A 14583-nucleotide genomic window follows, 5' to 3' on the forward strand; every position below is an offset into this window, starting at 1 on the left:
AGTGCCTCTCAAAAAGAAAAAGAGTCAGTCCCTCCTTCACCATCTGAATTCAGCCTTGACCTCCGGAGTGTCTCTCCGGACAACCTATGGTTTAAGTGTCCTTTCAACGCCAGGACCGAGTTACCCGAAATGGTTGCAAATGAATGAGTTGGATGCTCCAAGCAAAGAAACAAGCCACACATCCATCCTCTAGCTGGCAAAATCCAGCAAGGATGCCCTGGGGTGGCGCGCGTGGGGGCCGAATTGGAACCACGTCTCCGGTTAGTCCGCCTCCCCGCTCCTCGCGCTGCGCCGGGCGCGCGGCTCCGCACCCCATCCTCCTCCCCAGCCCCTCCGGGCGCTCCTCACCTGCACCCCGCCAAAGGCTCCAGCGCCCCGCGGAGGGTCTGCTAGCGGACCGAGCCCGCCGCCGCAGCCACCCCCAAGCCGAAGCCGCTAGAAAGTTTGCTCCGCGTCTCGCCCTCTCGCGCCGCGGTCCCGCGAGGGAAGCTGTCCTCCGGGTCCCCTCCCACGGCCGCCGCCCCCAGGCCGCTCCCGGCAGCGCTGCAGCACCGGCGGGGCTCGGGCGGCTCCGTGCGCGTTGGGCGGGGAATCCCCGCCCCACTGGGCCCGGCGCGGCGCCGGCTGTTTACCGCGGCCGCGGCCCGCTCTCCCCGCCCGCCGCCGTGCGCGCTCCTGACATCATTCATTCTCCCACCGCGCGCCCGCCCCCTCCTGTCCAAACAGTGACTCACCGCGGCCGCGGGCGGCGGTGCCGGCTCCCGCAGCTGTGGCTAGAGGCGCTGAGCGGAGCTCGACAAACCGGTGCGACTTCTTAAGAGGAGAACCCGGGCCGACCCTCCCCTTTCCCAGCCTTTAAAGGTGCAGGGAGGAGGGGCTTGGCTGGGAGAGCCGATTGGCTCCGCGCGGAGAGGCTGAGCGCCCGAGCGGACCTCCTTGACCGGCGACTGAGCTCAGTCTGGGAAAGTTGTTTGTTTAGGTGTCACTCCCAGTAACTTTCAAGGGTGCGGCTGGGAAGGGATCCCCCACCCCCGCACCTCGCCTAATTCAGGAACTGCTTCCGGACGTGGAAGCGAGTGGGCTTGCGGGCACCAGCGCTTGGCCTAAGTCTCAGAGGTGAGTGTCCAAACCTCGCAGTGTTGCCTGGCAGGATTAGTCATCAGTCCGCACCGTGGCAACTCGAGGTGCGAGCTGGAAGGGTGCTCCGGGTTAATGAAGCTAATAATACTTTCCCTTCAGTGACTAACCACCGTGTCATTTGTCCTGCTAATTGATTCACTTCTCGTTAAAGATAAGGAACCGTAACCAAAATAAACTGTGAAAGAGTCTTTCTTTGCTCAACTGAACACTGCACTTCCCCCGCAGCTTTGGGGGCACAAGGCCGTCCTGTGTGGTTTCTTTGATGCGCTCAGCAATTATGTTTTTAGAAGGGGTGTTGCCTTCTTTAAAAAAAATGGTCAGGGCTCTACATTTCTTGGTGTTGCTATTCATACACCTGCTGGGCAGTTTTCAAAGTAAAGGATGGCAGCCTCAGAAATTCCAACTGCGATGAATCAGAGGGAATTTGGCCAAATCTTTGTTGAATTTAATTGACAGAAATGTTTTTAGTTAATTGCTACCTGGGGACAGGGTAATTATGTTTAGGATTTACACTGGCTTATGGGTGATTCCATATCATCAACAAAAACAATCCCAAGGCATCTCTGGATGCCTCGTGAAGAAGTAATGTGGGTAAACAATCATTTGTCTATATGGCAATTAAACACAATGGTAGCAGGATAAAAACACACAGGGCAGTCCTGAAACAGACAACTGTGAGATGTTACTAGAGCAGTCTCCCCCAAATGAAAATGCTCCTGAAATTAACCAAAGGTTCCATATCATTGTTGTGGAAAATGCACTCAGTAAACAACACCAACAATTGATATTTATTTTCCTTGGGTCTATTTTTTCTTTTCAATAGGAGTTCATTTTTAATCTTACAAAGCCCAGGCATTTTGCCCAGAAGGCAAGAGCAAATGGATTGGTTTGCTAGGATGCAAAGTAAATGGAAATTTGAATCAACAATTTTTACAGACAATCATAGATCTAAGCAGAAGCTTGGGTGTCCTGTCTATACCACCCAGGAACTAGATTCGAATGTGCAGACACAGAAAATTGTGGGTGAACATCCCACATACTTCCTACTTTATGGCCCAAAATTTGGACATTGTGTCTGAATAAGATTTTCTACAGATCTTTAAAAATAATGTTGTGGGCTTTGGGCCTAAGTACATGGATGGAGTAAAAAAAGATCAAAGCAAAACCTGCCGTCCTGTCTGCATTATTGCATTCTGCAAATCCTGCAGCTCTCTCATAGGAAGGTCTGTTTGTTTGGAAGTCTTTGTGGGTAGTTTTGATTTTGTGGTTACTTTTGGGCCTCAGTTTACATATCCTATATAACAAAGAGGTAATATGCAAATTGACCATCACTCAACACACAAGATGGCCATCCCCATGAGGTCAAAAATGGCTGCCCCCATGTAGACACAAGATGGCTGCCACAAGATGGCCGGCAGGGGAGGGCAGTTGGGAGGGACCAGGCCTACAAGGGAGGGCATTTGGGGGTGATCAGGCCAGCAGGGGAGGGCAGTTAGGGGTGACCAGGCCAGCAGGGAAGGGCAGTTAGGGGCAACTGGGCCACTAGGGGAGCAGTTAGGCGTCGATCAGGCTGGCAGGGGAGTGGTTAGGGGTGATCAGGCTGGCAGGCAGAAGTGATTAGGGCAGTGGTCGGCAAACTCATTAGTCAACAGAGCCAAATGTTAACAGTACAATAATTGAAATTTCTTTTGAGAGCCAAATTTTTAAAACTATATAGGTAGGTACATTGTTATTAACTTAATTAGGGTACGTGGTATTTTGTGGAAGAGCCACACTCAAGGGGCCAAAGAGCCGCATGTGACTCGTGAGCTGCGGTTTGCCGACCACTGGGTTAGGAACAATCAGGCAGGCAGGCAGGTGAATGGTTGGGAGCCAGTAGTCCTGGATTCTGAGTCCCGGTGGGATCGGGCCTAAACGGGCAGTCGGACATCCCTTAAGGGATTCCAGATTGGAGAGGGTGCAGGCTGGGCTGAGTGACATCCCCACCCCCACCCCCTGCATGAATTTCGTGCACCAGGCCTCTAGTTGTAAAATAAATAATTAGGTCATTTTATTATACCACTTAAATATCCTCCAATAAATATCTATATATGTAAAAGGCTAATATGCCAAGTGTCCGACCGTCTGACCGGTCGCTGATGCACACTGACCACCAGGGAGCAGATGCTCAATGCAGGAGCTGCCGAGCTGCAATGAATTGGCAGCAGTGGTCCTCCGGTGACACACCCCGAAACCACAGAGGAGGGAGCCTAATTCCTCACGGGGCTGCGTGATCCTACCTTTGGCCTTGGGTTATGTTGTTCCTGGGGCACTGTCACCCCGAATCTGGTTTAACGCACACTTGCATTTGCGTTCCACACTCTGTACAACAGCAACTTTGCAGAGTGCCCTCTCTCACTCCAGGACCCCTTGGGGGATGTCAGAGAGCCGGTTTCGGCCTGATCCCCACAGGCCAGGCCAAGGGACCCCACCTGCGGGAGGGACCCCACTCACTCCGCAGAAGCCAGGGAGGGACTATGGAAGGTTGGCTCTAGGGCATGTCTGGCCATTTTGCCCAGTTTCTACCCGCCAGCCACTTTCTAATTAATTTTCTTTCAATGTGCACAAATCCATGCACCAGGTCACTAGTAAGACTATAATTGTGATTGTGTTGTATGAAGTTTTTCCATTTTACTCATTATCAACATATGAGAAAGTAAATTATTCATCTTAATTTCTATTTTGAAAAATAGTGACTTTTTCATTGCACAGAGAGAGGTAATTTCTTTCTTTCCTTTTATTTTTAACTGCACCTTTTTGTCCTTACAATGCATCAAAGTTTACTAAGTCCCTGATTAGTCACCTTCCAAAAATAATAATGCTGAATGCTCTAAGGGAGAGAAAGGACTGTCAGGTGTGTTCTTGTCATTTTTTCCCACTATATTATTGCATCCTGTAAATTAAGTTTTATGGATATTCATTTAGTTTGATAAAACATACTAAGTTAGGAAATATATATGTATACATATATAATAAATATATACATGTAAATAGCCTATCTAATAAAAGAGTAATATGCAAATTAACCATCACTCTGCTATACCCATAAGCCATGCCCACAAGCCAATCAGGAGCAAATATGCAAATAAACCCAACCAAGATGGCTACAGCCACAGAGAGCAGAAGGGAGGCTTGGGTTTCCCCAGCAATAGAGGAAGCCAAGCTTTCCGCCTGTCCTTGCCGGCCTAGGCTTCCACTCAAGGCTACAAAGTTTCAATTATAGAAGGTAAACAAATCCAAACAGAAATGGCGGCAGCCACAGAGCTGGAAAGAGCGGGAGGCTAGGGTTGCTCCCGGCAATAGAGGAAGCCAAGCTCTCCGCACACCCTGGCCTGCCCAGGCCTCCGCTTAAGGCTACAAAGTTTCAATTATAGAAGATACATAAACCCCAGATACCAGGGCCTCCACTTGGGTCGCCAGGGGGCGTGGCCGGCCTGCAAACCACCACAGGCCCCTCGCCCAGGCCGCCCCATGCCCCAAGGGAACTCCCACCTCGATCCAGGACATCCTTCAGGGCAAACCAGCCGGCCCCCACCCATGCACCAGGCCTCTATCCTATCTAATAAAAGAGTAAAATGCAGATTGACCATCACTCCAACACACAAGATTGCTGCCCCCATGTGGTCAAAGATCCTGCCCCCATGTGGACACAAGATGGCCAGCAGGGGAGGGCAGTTGGGAGGGACCAGGTTGGCAGAGGAGGGAAGTTGGGGGTGACCAGTCATGCAGGGAAGGGCAGATGGGGGGGACCCAGGCCTGCAGTGGAGAGCAGTTGCGGGGGACCAGGCCTGCAGGAGAGGGCAGTTAGGGGTCACCAGGCTGGCAGAGGAGGGAAGTTGGGGGTGACTGGGCCTGCAGGGAAGGGCAGTTGGGGGGGACCCAGGACTGCAAAGGAGAGCAATTGGGGGTGACCAGGCTTGCAGGGGACGGCAGTTAGGAGCAAACAGGCTGGCAGGGGAGCAGTTAGGCATCAATCAGGCTGGCAGGGGAATGGTTAGGGGGTGATCAGGCTGGCAGGCAGAAGCGGTTAGGGGCAATCAGGAAGGCAGGCAGGCGAGCAGTTGGGTGCCAGCAGTCCTGGATTGTGAGAGGGATGTCCGACTGCCTGTTTAGGCCCGATCCCACTGGGGGGATCCTGATTGGAGAGGGTGCAGGCTGGGCTGAGGGACACCGCGCCCCCACCCCGCCCCCCCTGTGCATGAATTTTATGCACCGGGCCTCTAGTATATTATATATATATAGTCTCTATCTTCTTATATAATAACTCTTACTCTGGATGTACCTAAGTCATTCACTCAGCCAACAAATATTGTGCCCACATTGTTTATCTAAGAATCACAATGTACATCTTCTAAACATATGTCTCAGCAATGGGAAAGTTTGCTTTTAAAAAAAATTGCATAAGGATTGTATTTCAGCATTATTTATAATTTTGCCGGGGTTTAGCATGATGCCTGGCATGTAATTACTGAGTGAAATAAACACAAGAACAAGCCTTAAAGAACAAACCAATGGTGAAGTAACTCCATGTTATAGGATTCTCTGTAGGCAATTTAAAGAATAAAACAGTTCCATAGGCTCTGACTTAGAAAACTGTCTTTGTTAAGTGAAAAAATATAAGCAGAAAGAAAACACACACACACATACACACACAGTTTTTGTGACACAACCACCACTCCCCTCTGAAAAATACATACCCAAACTATGTAGTACCTCTTGGCATGAAATATAGAAGGGCCGAGAGTGAGGGGGAAACCTGTATTTCTTGACTACTTTTCAATGAGTCTGCACTACTTTCATAATAAAAAACAGCAACCCAAGCAATAATGGAACTTAGAAGGTAGCAAAACAATGAGTACATGCCATAGGTGTGCTTACTGTCTGGTTGGAGAGACAACACCCAGAACAACTAGAGATTAAGGCTGCTCACCTTGTGGATTCAGGGTTTCAGATATTCACCCTGTGCCAGTCCCATCTGATGAGCCAAGATATACCATTTAGTGAGTACTTTGTGTGTGCCAGGGACTATGCCAATTGATTTCCCCTATATTATCTCATTTAATCCTTTCAGTGACCTTCTGAGGTAGGTACTCATAATGCCCTCCTCTACATATCAGGTAACCAAAGATAAGAGTTTGCCAATACCCCGTGATCACATTCAAGTAAGGGGCATCGTCAAGGTATAAAATCAGGACTTTCTGGTCCCAGAGTTCATACTTTTGACCATCATTCCCTAAATTGTATCATCTACACTGATGTAATAATAATCTTACTTTTTTAGTTTAAAAAACTTTTATTATTTATCAAAAAGATAAGGTAATAGTACCATATTGTAGAGCAATTGGAAAATAAATGGGGGGGGGAACCACTGTTAATATTTTGTTGTCTCTTCTGCATTCTTTAGATTTCTACTGGTTAACATAATTTCAACATCATACATATGATTCTTATTCTGATTTTTAAACATTTTTTATTGATTGATTTAGAGGGGGGGGAGGGGAGAGATAGAAAGAGACATTGATTTGTTGTTTCACTTATTTATGCATGCATTGGTTGCTTCTTATGTGTGCCCTGACTGGGGATTGAACCTATAATCTTGGTGTATTGGGATGACACTCTAACCAACTGAGCTACCCAGCCAGGGCTTCTGGTTTTTAAAAAATTAACACAATATCATGTACTCTTTCCTCACAATTATTGTATTAGTGGCTCCATGGTGTGCCAAAAAAAAAAATATGTGCTTGTGCATCTGTGTATAATAGAACATAATCTGAAATCTGGTAGCCCAATTATTAATTTGGGAGCAGTTTAGTATAATATTTTTATTAATGAAAACTCTTGGGCTATCTTTTTTATAGTTAGTACTACTATACTATGTATACAGATGTTCTAATTAAATAAAAAGTTTTGGGGGTGTTCAGGAAAGTAAACTATATGACACATTTTATTATTATTATTGCCCATACTTCTGTACTAGAGCAAGATGGGGAGGGTGTAGGGAGAGTAACAGGTAGCTTTGCAGGAGTCCAGGTACAAGATGGCAGTGGTCTAGGTTAGGAGAGTGGTGATGGGAAAGTAAGAAGCAGAGTGGATGGATTTCAAGTATAATGGATAGCATTTGAAGATCAATTAGATATGGGAATGAAGCCAAAATAATTCCTACTTTTTTTGTTCCTTACTTGAGCACTTTGGTGGATGGTGCTGCCTTTTACCAAGCAATACAGGGAATGCCAAGATAGGAATAGGTTTGTGGAGGAAGATGATGAGTTCTAAACATGATGTGTTTGACAGTGTGATGAATAAATGGAGATGTCAAGTGGACAGCTGATGGTATTAGCCTGGAACTCAGAAAAGAAGCATGAACTAGTGTTAAAAATTTGAGAATAATCAGTATGTAGGTGATAAGGAAGCCATAAAAAAAAAAAAAGAAGGCTACAGAGAGAGAAGAGGAGAGGTCCAAGAGAGAGCCCAACATCATAGGTTTGGTAAAGGAGAATGCTGAAGATATGAAAATACATAACTAGAGAGATAGGAAGAAAACCAGGAGAATGTAGTGTCAAGGAAACGAAGAAGAAGGAGTTTTGAGAAAAGTGGAATAGCCGTTTCTATCAAGTGCTCCTGAGAGAGCAAGTAAAATAATGACTGAAAAAGTCCAGTGGATTTGGTGACATGGAGGTCTTGATTGACCTTAACTAGAGGGCGTTTGGCTATGCTATGGTGGAGCACAATCCTGATGGAGTGGGCAATGGGAGAGCTCAGCAGGGGGCCAGTGAATTGGCTTCTGGAAGTGCTGACCTATAAGGGGTGCTAAAGTAATACCAGAATAAGTTCACAAAATACAATTTGGGTTGGTGGGAAATGAGGAGTGAGTGCTAATGGGCACAGTGTACTATAGTGATAAAAATGTTCTACAATTGATTGAATGCTGATGGGAAGGAATCAGTAAAGAAGATGAAGAGAGAGACAATGGGGAGGATAATGGATAGTCATGGTTCAGGAGAAGTCAGGAGAAGATGGTATCCAGAACACACATGGGGAAAAAAAATGGCCAGAGAGAGGAGAAGGAACAGCTCCTCAAAAAAAAAAAAAAAAAAAAACAGAAGAAAAAAAAAGGAAGAGGTAAGAAGAGAACAAGAAAAGCATGGCAGTGATGCAGTTATGTTTGTAGACTGCTTGCGTAACGTTGAAATCATTCCTTCTGATGCTACCTTTTTTCTGTGAGTTAGAAGAAGTGCATTACTTTTCTATTGCTGCTGTAACAAATGATCAAACACGTACTAATTGATGCCCTAACTGGTTTGGCTCAGTGGATAGAGCGTTGGCCTTCAGACTCCAGGGTCTCAGGTTCAATTCCGGTCAAGGGCATGTACCTTGGTTGCGGGCACATCCCCAGTAGGAGGTGTGCAGGAGGCAGCTGATCGATGTTTCTCTCTTATCGATGTTTCTAACTATCTATCCCTCTCTGTAAAAAATCAATAAAATATATGTTTTTTTAAAAAAACGTACTAATTGAAAACAACACAAATGTATTATCTCAAAGTTCTGCAGGTCAGAATTCCTACAGACTTCTTTGTTGGCTTCTCCGTTCAGGGTTTCACGAGGCTGACATCAGGGTGTAGGCTAGTGAGGCTCTTATCAGCAGGTTCTAGCAAGCTTCCAAACTCATTCAGGTTGTCAGCAGAATCTACTTCCCTCCAGTGGCAGAACCAAGGCCTCTATTTCCCTACTGGCTATCAGCTATGGGCCACCTTAGCAGCTAGAGGCATCTGTCCCAGAGCCAGCAACAGTGTGTTGAATCCTTCTCATATGAAATCTCTCTGACTTCCTCTGCTTCCTATCTGCCTCAGCTGGAGAACGGTATCTGTTTTTAAAGACTCATATAACTAAATTGCGCCCACCTGGGTAATCCAAGCCGCTCTTTCTATATTAAGGTCCATAATCTTAATTCCATCTGCAAAGTCCTTTTGTAATGTAATGTATTCACAGGTTCCAGGGATTAGGGTGTGGACATGTTTGGGGGCCCATTTTGCTGACCACAAGGGGATATCATCCACTGAGAATAAAGTGGAACAGGTGGGAGGTTTTACAAAGAATGGAAGCTGTTTGAAGTAGCCACCTGGAGAGTAAGAACATGAACTGACTAAAGAAACTTCATAAATCTGACAGATGGCATTAAAGACTTAATTGAATTCAGGACCACAGTGGTTCCTAGAGTGTCTTTCTCCAGCAGCACTCAGCCACTTGGGCATGGCACAGAGAATGAAGGTGGTGGATGGGATACTTAGGCAAAGGAGGGAGTACGTCTGGAATAGTGTCAATAAAGCAATGGACTTGGGAATAAAAGATGGCCAGGGAGAGAAGAAAAGAGAGAATGAAGCCAATGGATCAAAGAAGAGTACAAAGACCAATGGCCTAGAGACTGAGGTATACTAGATGGGAGAATTTGGAAGCATAAGAGATTGGGTGGTGAACTATGTGTCTGAGCAGTCTGGGCCAATGGCAGGGCCTTGGAACAGGGCTGTGAGTGGATGAGTGAAGTGGAAGGAAGGAGGAGAAGAGAAAGATGTCACTTCAGAGTTGAGCGCATTAGAAGAGCAATTCTGAGGGATGCTGAAGTTACCAGAATGATGGCCAGACCAGAGGTAGAGAAGACTGTAAATCAGGTGTCAAACAATAATACGTTGGGATAAGAAGAGGAAGAAGATGGTATAGATCACTGGTCGGCAAACTCATTAATCAACAGAGCCAAATATCAACAGTACAACGATTGAAATTTCTTTGGAGAGCCAAATTTTTTAAACTTAAACTTCTTCTAATGCCACTTCTTCAAAATAGACTTGCCCAGGCTGTGGTATTTTGTGGAAGAGCCATACTCAAGGGGCCAAAGAGCGCATGTGGCTCGCGAGCCGTGGTTTGCCGACCACTGGTATAGACGATATGAAGGCCTCAAAGGAGTGGGGCCTTTCCCTAAAGCCAGGCATCACCTCAGTTCAGAAATCTAGAAATCAAAGGGACACAGACTTCACCTTTCAACTCCAAGGTACAGAGTGTGAGAAGATAATCAGACACCCTTGACAGGCTGCAGAGAAGGTATGTTCCCAGATTTCAGTTAACGCAAAAAAAAAAAGAGGGGGGGGGGAGGATATTCCAAGTAATGACTGAACGTATTGGAGAGTTTGTGATCATAAAGTAGAGACTTTAGAGGATACATGAGAAGGGTTAGGGAGCAATGGGTAGATTCAGGGAGATGAGGGAAAATAAATCACAGAATATTATGGAAATAAGTGTATGGAGATGGAATAGGCATTTGAGGTGGGGGATGGTTTTCTTCCTAACCCACCCCTTACCATTTCTGGATCTGACAACCTGACCCTTTCCTAAAGCTGGGTAATAGAAAGTGGTCTTGTGTAAGGCTGGAGTGGAGACATACATTTTTAGTGTAATAAAGTTCAGGAGATATGTCAAGAGGAGGTTAATCTTAGTGGAAATGGTCTCATTTTATATTAGCTGTTCCACTCAGAGCCATCAACTATGAGGATTTCTACTCCTCCTCTTTTCCTTCCTCAGGATCCAAAAAATACTAACCTCTACTGATCAAGAGAGGAAACCATGGCCTGTTAGGATAGTACACAGCTATGGTGGAGCAGGAGGGGAAAGGGAGTAAACTGACTGGGCTAGAGAGAGCAGTACCAAATATCCATCACTCGGGAGGGGAGGGGGGAGGGAATCTGATCGGTTGAAATATAATTGAACCAGAAGTAAGGGCTGGTTTAACCTCTGGGGTTCTGTGTATATGCTTGACTGGCTAAGATTGACATTATTTTTACTGTATGACCCTCCCTTCCACAGAAAGGGTTGTGTTGGGTCCATATGGGAAATGGCAGATAAAGTCCTGAGAGTCCCCCAGAGGGTAGTGGGAACAGGCAACTTGGAAAACTCAGCAGCAGCAAAAAGGAGGCCTGCATGACAACACTGATTTAATTTCCTGGAGCAGCATTGCCCAAACTTGCCAGTTTCTTAAGAATCATCATCATGTGAGGCTCACATGAGTCTAGGGGAGGAATTCCAGATACCACTTAATTGACTGAGATTATTCTTATGTTGAGGAAAATTTGGAAAAGGCAATGATTTTATATATATATGCAAATTACACCATTCCTAAAGAAATACAGTATTAGCCATAATTTTCAATCAAGGACCATGGCATCTTGGAACGGACTATCAGAATTTCAAGGCTGTCTAGGGTTGGGCAGGATAGAGGGAACTTAAGTAGCTTTAAACAGCTTCCCCAGAAAGACTGAGAATCCTTCTCAATGGTCTTACATGGAATTTAGTCTAGAGGAATAGAATTCACTAATGAGCTTAAGAGTTATACACTGATGTTTCAAGTGTTCTGTGACTGTAATTCTTGTGAGTTGGTCTCTAGGCCAGTCACCTTGCCATTCTAGCACAGTTGAATGTTAAGCCTACCAAACAAACTAGAGGCCAGAGTTCACAGACTGGTGTCCACACCAGGAAAGTGACTCCGCTATAGGACACATCTGGACAGCCTGCTAGTGTCCCAGGCTGTACTCACTTTCTTCATTGGCTTCCTTTCCAGTTGTTTCCCCTGGTTCATTCCGATTCCAATGTGCGCACACACACATCCTCTGCCACACAATTTATTAGGGCATTGTAGGTGATTATATCACCTTACTCAAACTGGCCCTTCTTAAAAGGATGGGGCTTGAATTGAAAATTAAAATGGACTATTTTTTTCTAATTTAAAATGTGAAGATGATATTGTAGGAGGACATGCTAACGTTATGCAGTCCTGACTTTTCAGCCATTAGTTCAAACTAAAATGTCTAACAAGAAAGGTACAAAGTCTGCCTGTTGATCCACGCTGTTTTTATAATGAAATGAAGGTAATAATTGTACAGTGTTATGCTTTCTATATGAAAGTATCCAGTCAACAGCATCAAACATGTAATAAATACTACAGCAATCATCTCTACAGCTTCCTGGTAGTTAAATATAGTCAGGGATGAAGAGACATAGGAGATAAGTAGTAATAGATGAAAACCTTTGACTTCTCAGTTTCTTTAACCCTTCTCAGCTTAGGTGTGTTTTCAGACAGTGGCCATTAAAGTATATATTATATAGCCAATTTACAAATTCAACATAAATAACTCCTAGCTTTTATACTAATGTTGTTACTGAAAAGAATCCACAGCACTTTCATATATCATTAACTCATTTATATTTTTACAACTTCCTCTTAAATTAAATTTAAATGACTCCTTAGTCTGCATTCAGTATTTAATATCAAATGTCTTAAGATTCAGCAGAAAGTGTTTGCCTATAATAATTTTTAAAATCATTTTCTATTTTCTTTTGTGCTTTTAAGATTCATTGTCTTTTACATAACTTCTTGACATCAACCCCCAACACGCACTCACCCAACCTGACATTCTTCATTCTCTTGCCCTTGACCTTTTTTATCCATTTTAATAAACTAGAGGCCCAGTGCACGAATTCATGCATGGGTGAGGTCCCTCGGCCTGGCCGGTGATCAGGGCTGATTGGGGCTGTCTCCCCAAGTCCAGGGGGAGGGACCACGGGAGGTTGGCTGGCCTTGGGAGGTTGGCTGTGGGAGTGCACTTACCACCAGGGAGCAGCTTCTGTGTTGAGCATCTGCCCCCTGGTAGTCAGTGTACATCAAGTGACTGGTCGTAATGGTCGCTTAGGCTTTTATATATATACTAGAGGCCCGGTGCATGAAATTCATGCATGGGGGTGGGGGGTGTCCCTAAGCCCAGCCTGCACCCTCTCCAATCTGTGAGAGGGATGCCCGACTGCCCGTTTAGGCCCAATCCAAATGGTCCCTCCTGATGGGATCGGGCCTAAACGAGCAGTCGGACATCCCTCTCACAATCCAAGACTGCTGGCTCCCAACTGCTTGCCTGCCTGCCTGCCTTCCTGATTGCCCCTAACCACTTCTGCCTGCCAGCCTGATCACCCCCTTACCACTCCCTGCCAGCCTGATTGTTCCTAACTGCCCTCCCCTGCTGGCCTGGTCACCCCTAACTGCCCTCCCCTGCTGGCCTGGTCACCCCTAACTGCCCTCCCCTGCTGGCCTGGTCACTCCTAACTGCCCTCACCTGCAGGCATGGTCATCCATAACTGCCCTCCCCTGCAGGCATGGTCCCCCCTAACTGCCCTCCCCTGCAGGCATGGTCACCCATAACTGCCCTCCCCTCCAGGTTTGATTGCCCCCAACTGCCCTCCCTTGCAGGCCTGGTCCCTCCCAACTGCCCTCCCCTGCTGGCCATCTTGTGGCGGCCATCTTGTGTCCACATGGGGGCAGCCATCTTTGACCACATGGGGGCAGCCATCTTGTGTGTTACAGTGATGATCAATCTGTATATTACTCTTTTATTAGATATGATAGAGGCCTGGTGCATGGGTGAGGGCCAGCTGGTTTGCCCTGAAGGGTGTGCCAGATCAGAGTGGGGGTTCCCTTGGGGCAGCCTGGGTGAGGGGCCTCTGGTGGTTTGCAGGCCAGCCACGCCCCCCGGCAACCCAAGCAGAGGCCCTGGTATCTGGGATTTATTTATCTTCTATAATTGAAACTTTGTAGCCTTGAGCGGAGGCCAGGGCAGGCCAGGGAGGGCAGAAAGCTTGGCTTCTTCCATTGCCAGGGGCAACCCAAGCCTCCTGCTCTCTCCAGCTCTGTGGCCGCAGACATCTTGGTTAGGTTAATTTGCATACTCGCTCCTGATTGGCTGGTGGGCGTGGCTTGTGGGCGTAGCGGAGGTGCAGTCAATTTGCATGTTTCTCTTTTATTAGGTAGGATAGACTAGAGGCCCGGTTCACAAAATTTGTGCACTTGGGGTGGGGGGTCTATGACCGCAGTCAGACATACTTAGCGCTGCTGCAGAGGTGGGAGAGGCTCCCACTACTGCTGCTGCGCTTGCCAGCCGTGAGCCGAGCTTCTGGCTGAGTGGCACTTCCTCTGTGGGAGTGCACTTACCACCAGGGGGCAGCTCCTGCTCCTGCTCCCTGGTGGTCAGTGCATGTCATAGCGACCGGTTGTTCTGCCATTTGGTAGATTTGCATATTAGCCTTTTATTATATAGGATGGTCTTTGGTTAATTACCTCCCACCCACGATTGGGGCCCGGGAGGGATGTGGGATGTTAGCCAGCTGGGGAGGGACTATAGGAGGGCTCCAGGGATATCCAGCCTATCTCTCTTAGTCCCGATCGGCCTGATCCCAGCAGCAAGCTAATCTACTGGTCAGAGCGTCTTCCTCTGGTGGTCAGTGCACATCATAGCGACTGGTTGACCTGTCGACTGTCTGCCTTTTGGTGGTCAGTGCACGTCATAGCGAATGGTTGAGTGGCCTTAGCATATCATTAGC

The 14583-nt window shown here is 46.7% G+C and overlaps 2 protein-coding genes across 7 annotated transcripts in view; one reads left to right on the forward strand and one right to left on the reverse strand.

Moving 5' to 3' along the window:
* Positions 1-826, reverse strand: part of SGMS2 (sphingomyelin synthase 2) — an 82883-nt gene extending 82057 nt beyond the window's left edge. For 4 of the 6 annotated variants that reach the window (XM_079773330.1, XM_079773320.1, XM_079773326.1 and 1 more), the window contains exon 1: positions 349-594. The gene's annotated coding sequence lies outside the window, so the exon portion shown is untranslated. Of the gene's footprint in view, positions 1-348; positions 595-734 lie in introns of those variants that run through there. The other 2 variants (XM_079773324.1, XM_079773321.1) reach the window with 2 other exon arrangements.
* A 115-nt stretch (positions 827-941) lies between these two features.
* PAPSS1 (3'-phosphoadenosine 5'-phosphosulfate synthase 1) overlaps positions 942-14583 on the forward strand; it is a 180337-nt gene continuing 166695 nt past the window's right edge. Inside the window, exon 1 of the mRNA XM_079773290.1 lies at positions 942-1116. The gene's annotated coding sequence lies outside the window, so the exon portion shown is untranslated. The remainder of the gene's footprint in view (positions 1117-14583) is intronic.

This window comes from Cnephaeus nilssonii (genome assembly GCF_951640355.1).
Source record: "Cnephaeus nilssonii genome assembly, chromosome: 1".
NCBI lineage: Eukaryota > Metazoa > Chordata > Mammalia > Chiroptera > Vespertilionidae > Cnephaeus > Cnephaeus nilssonii.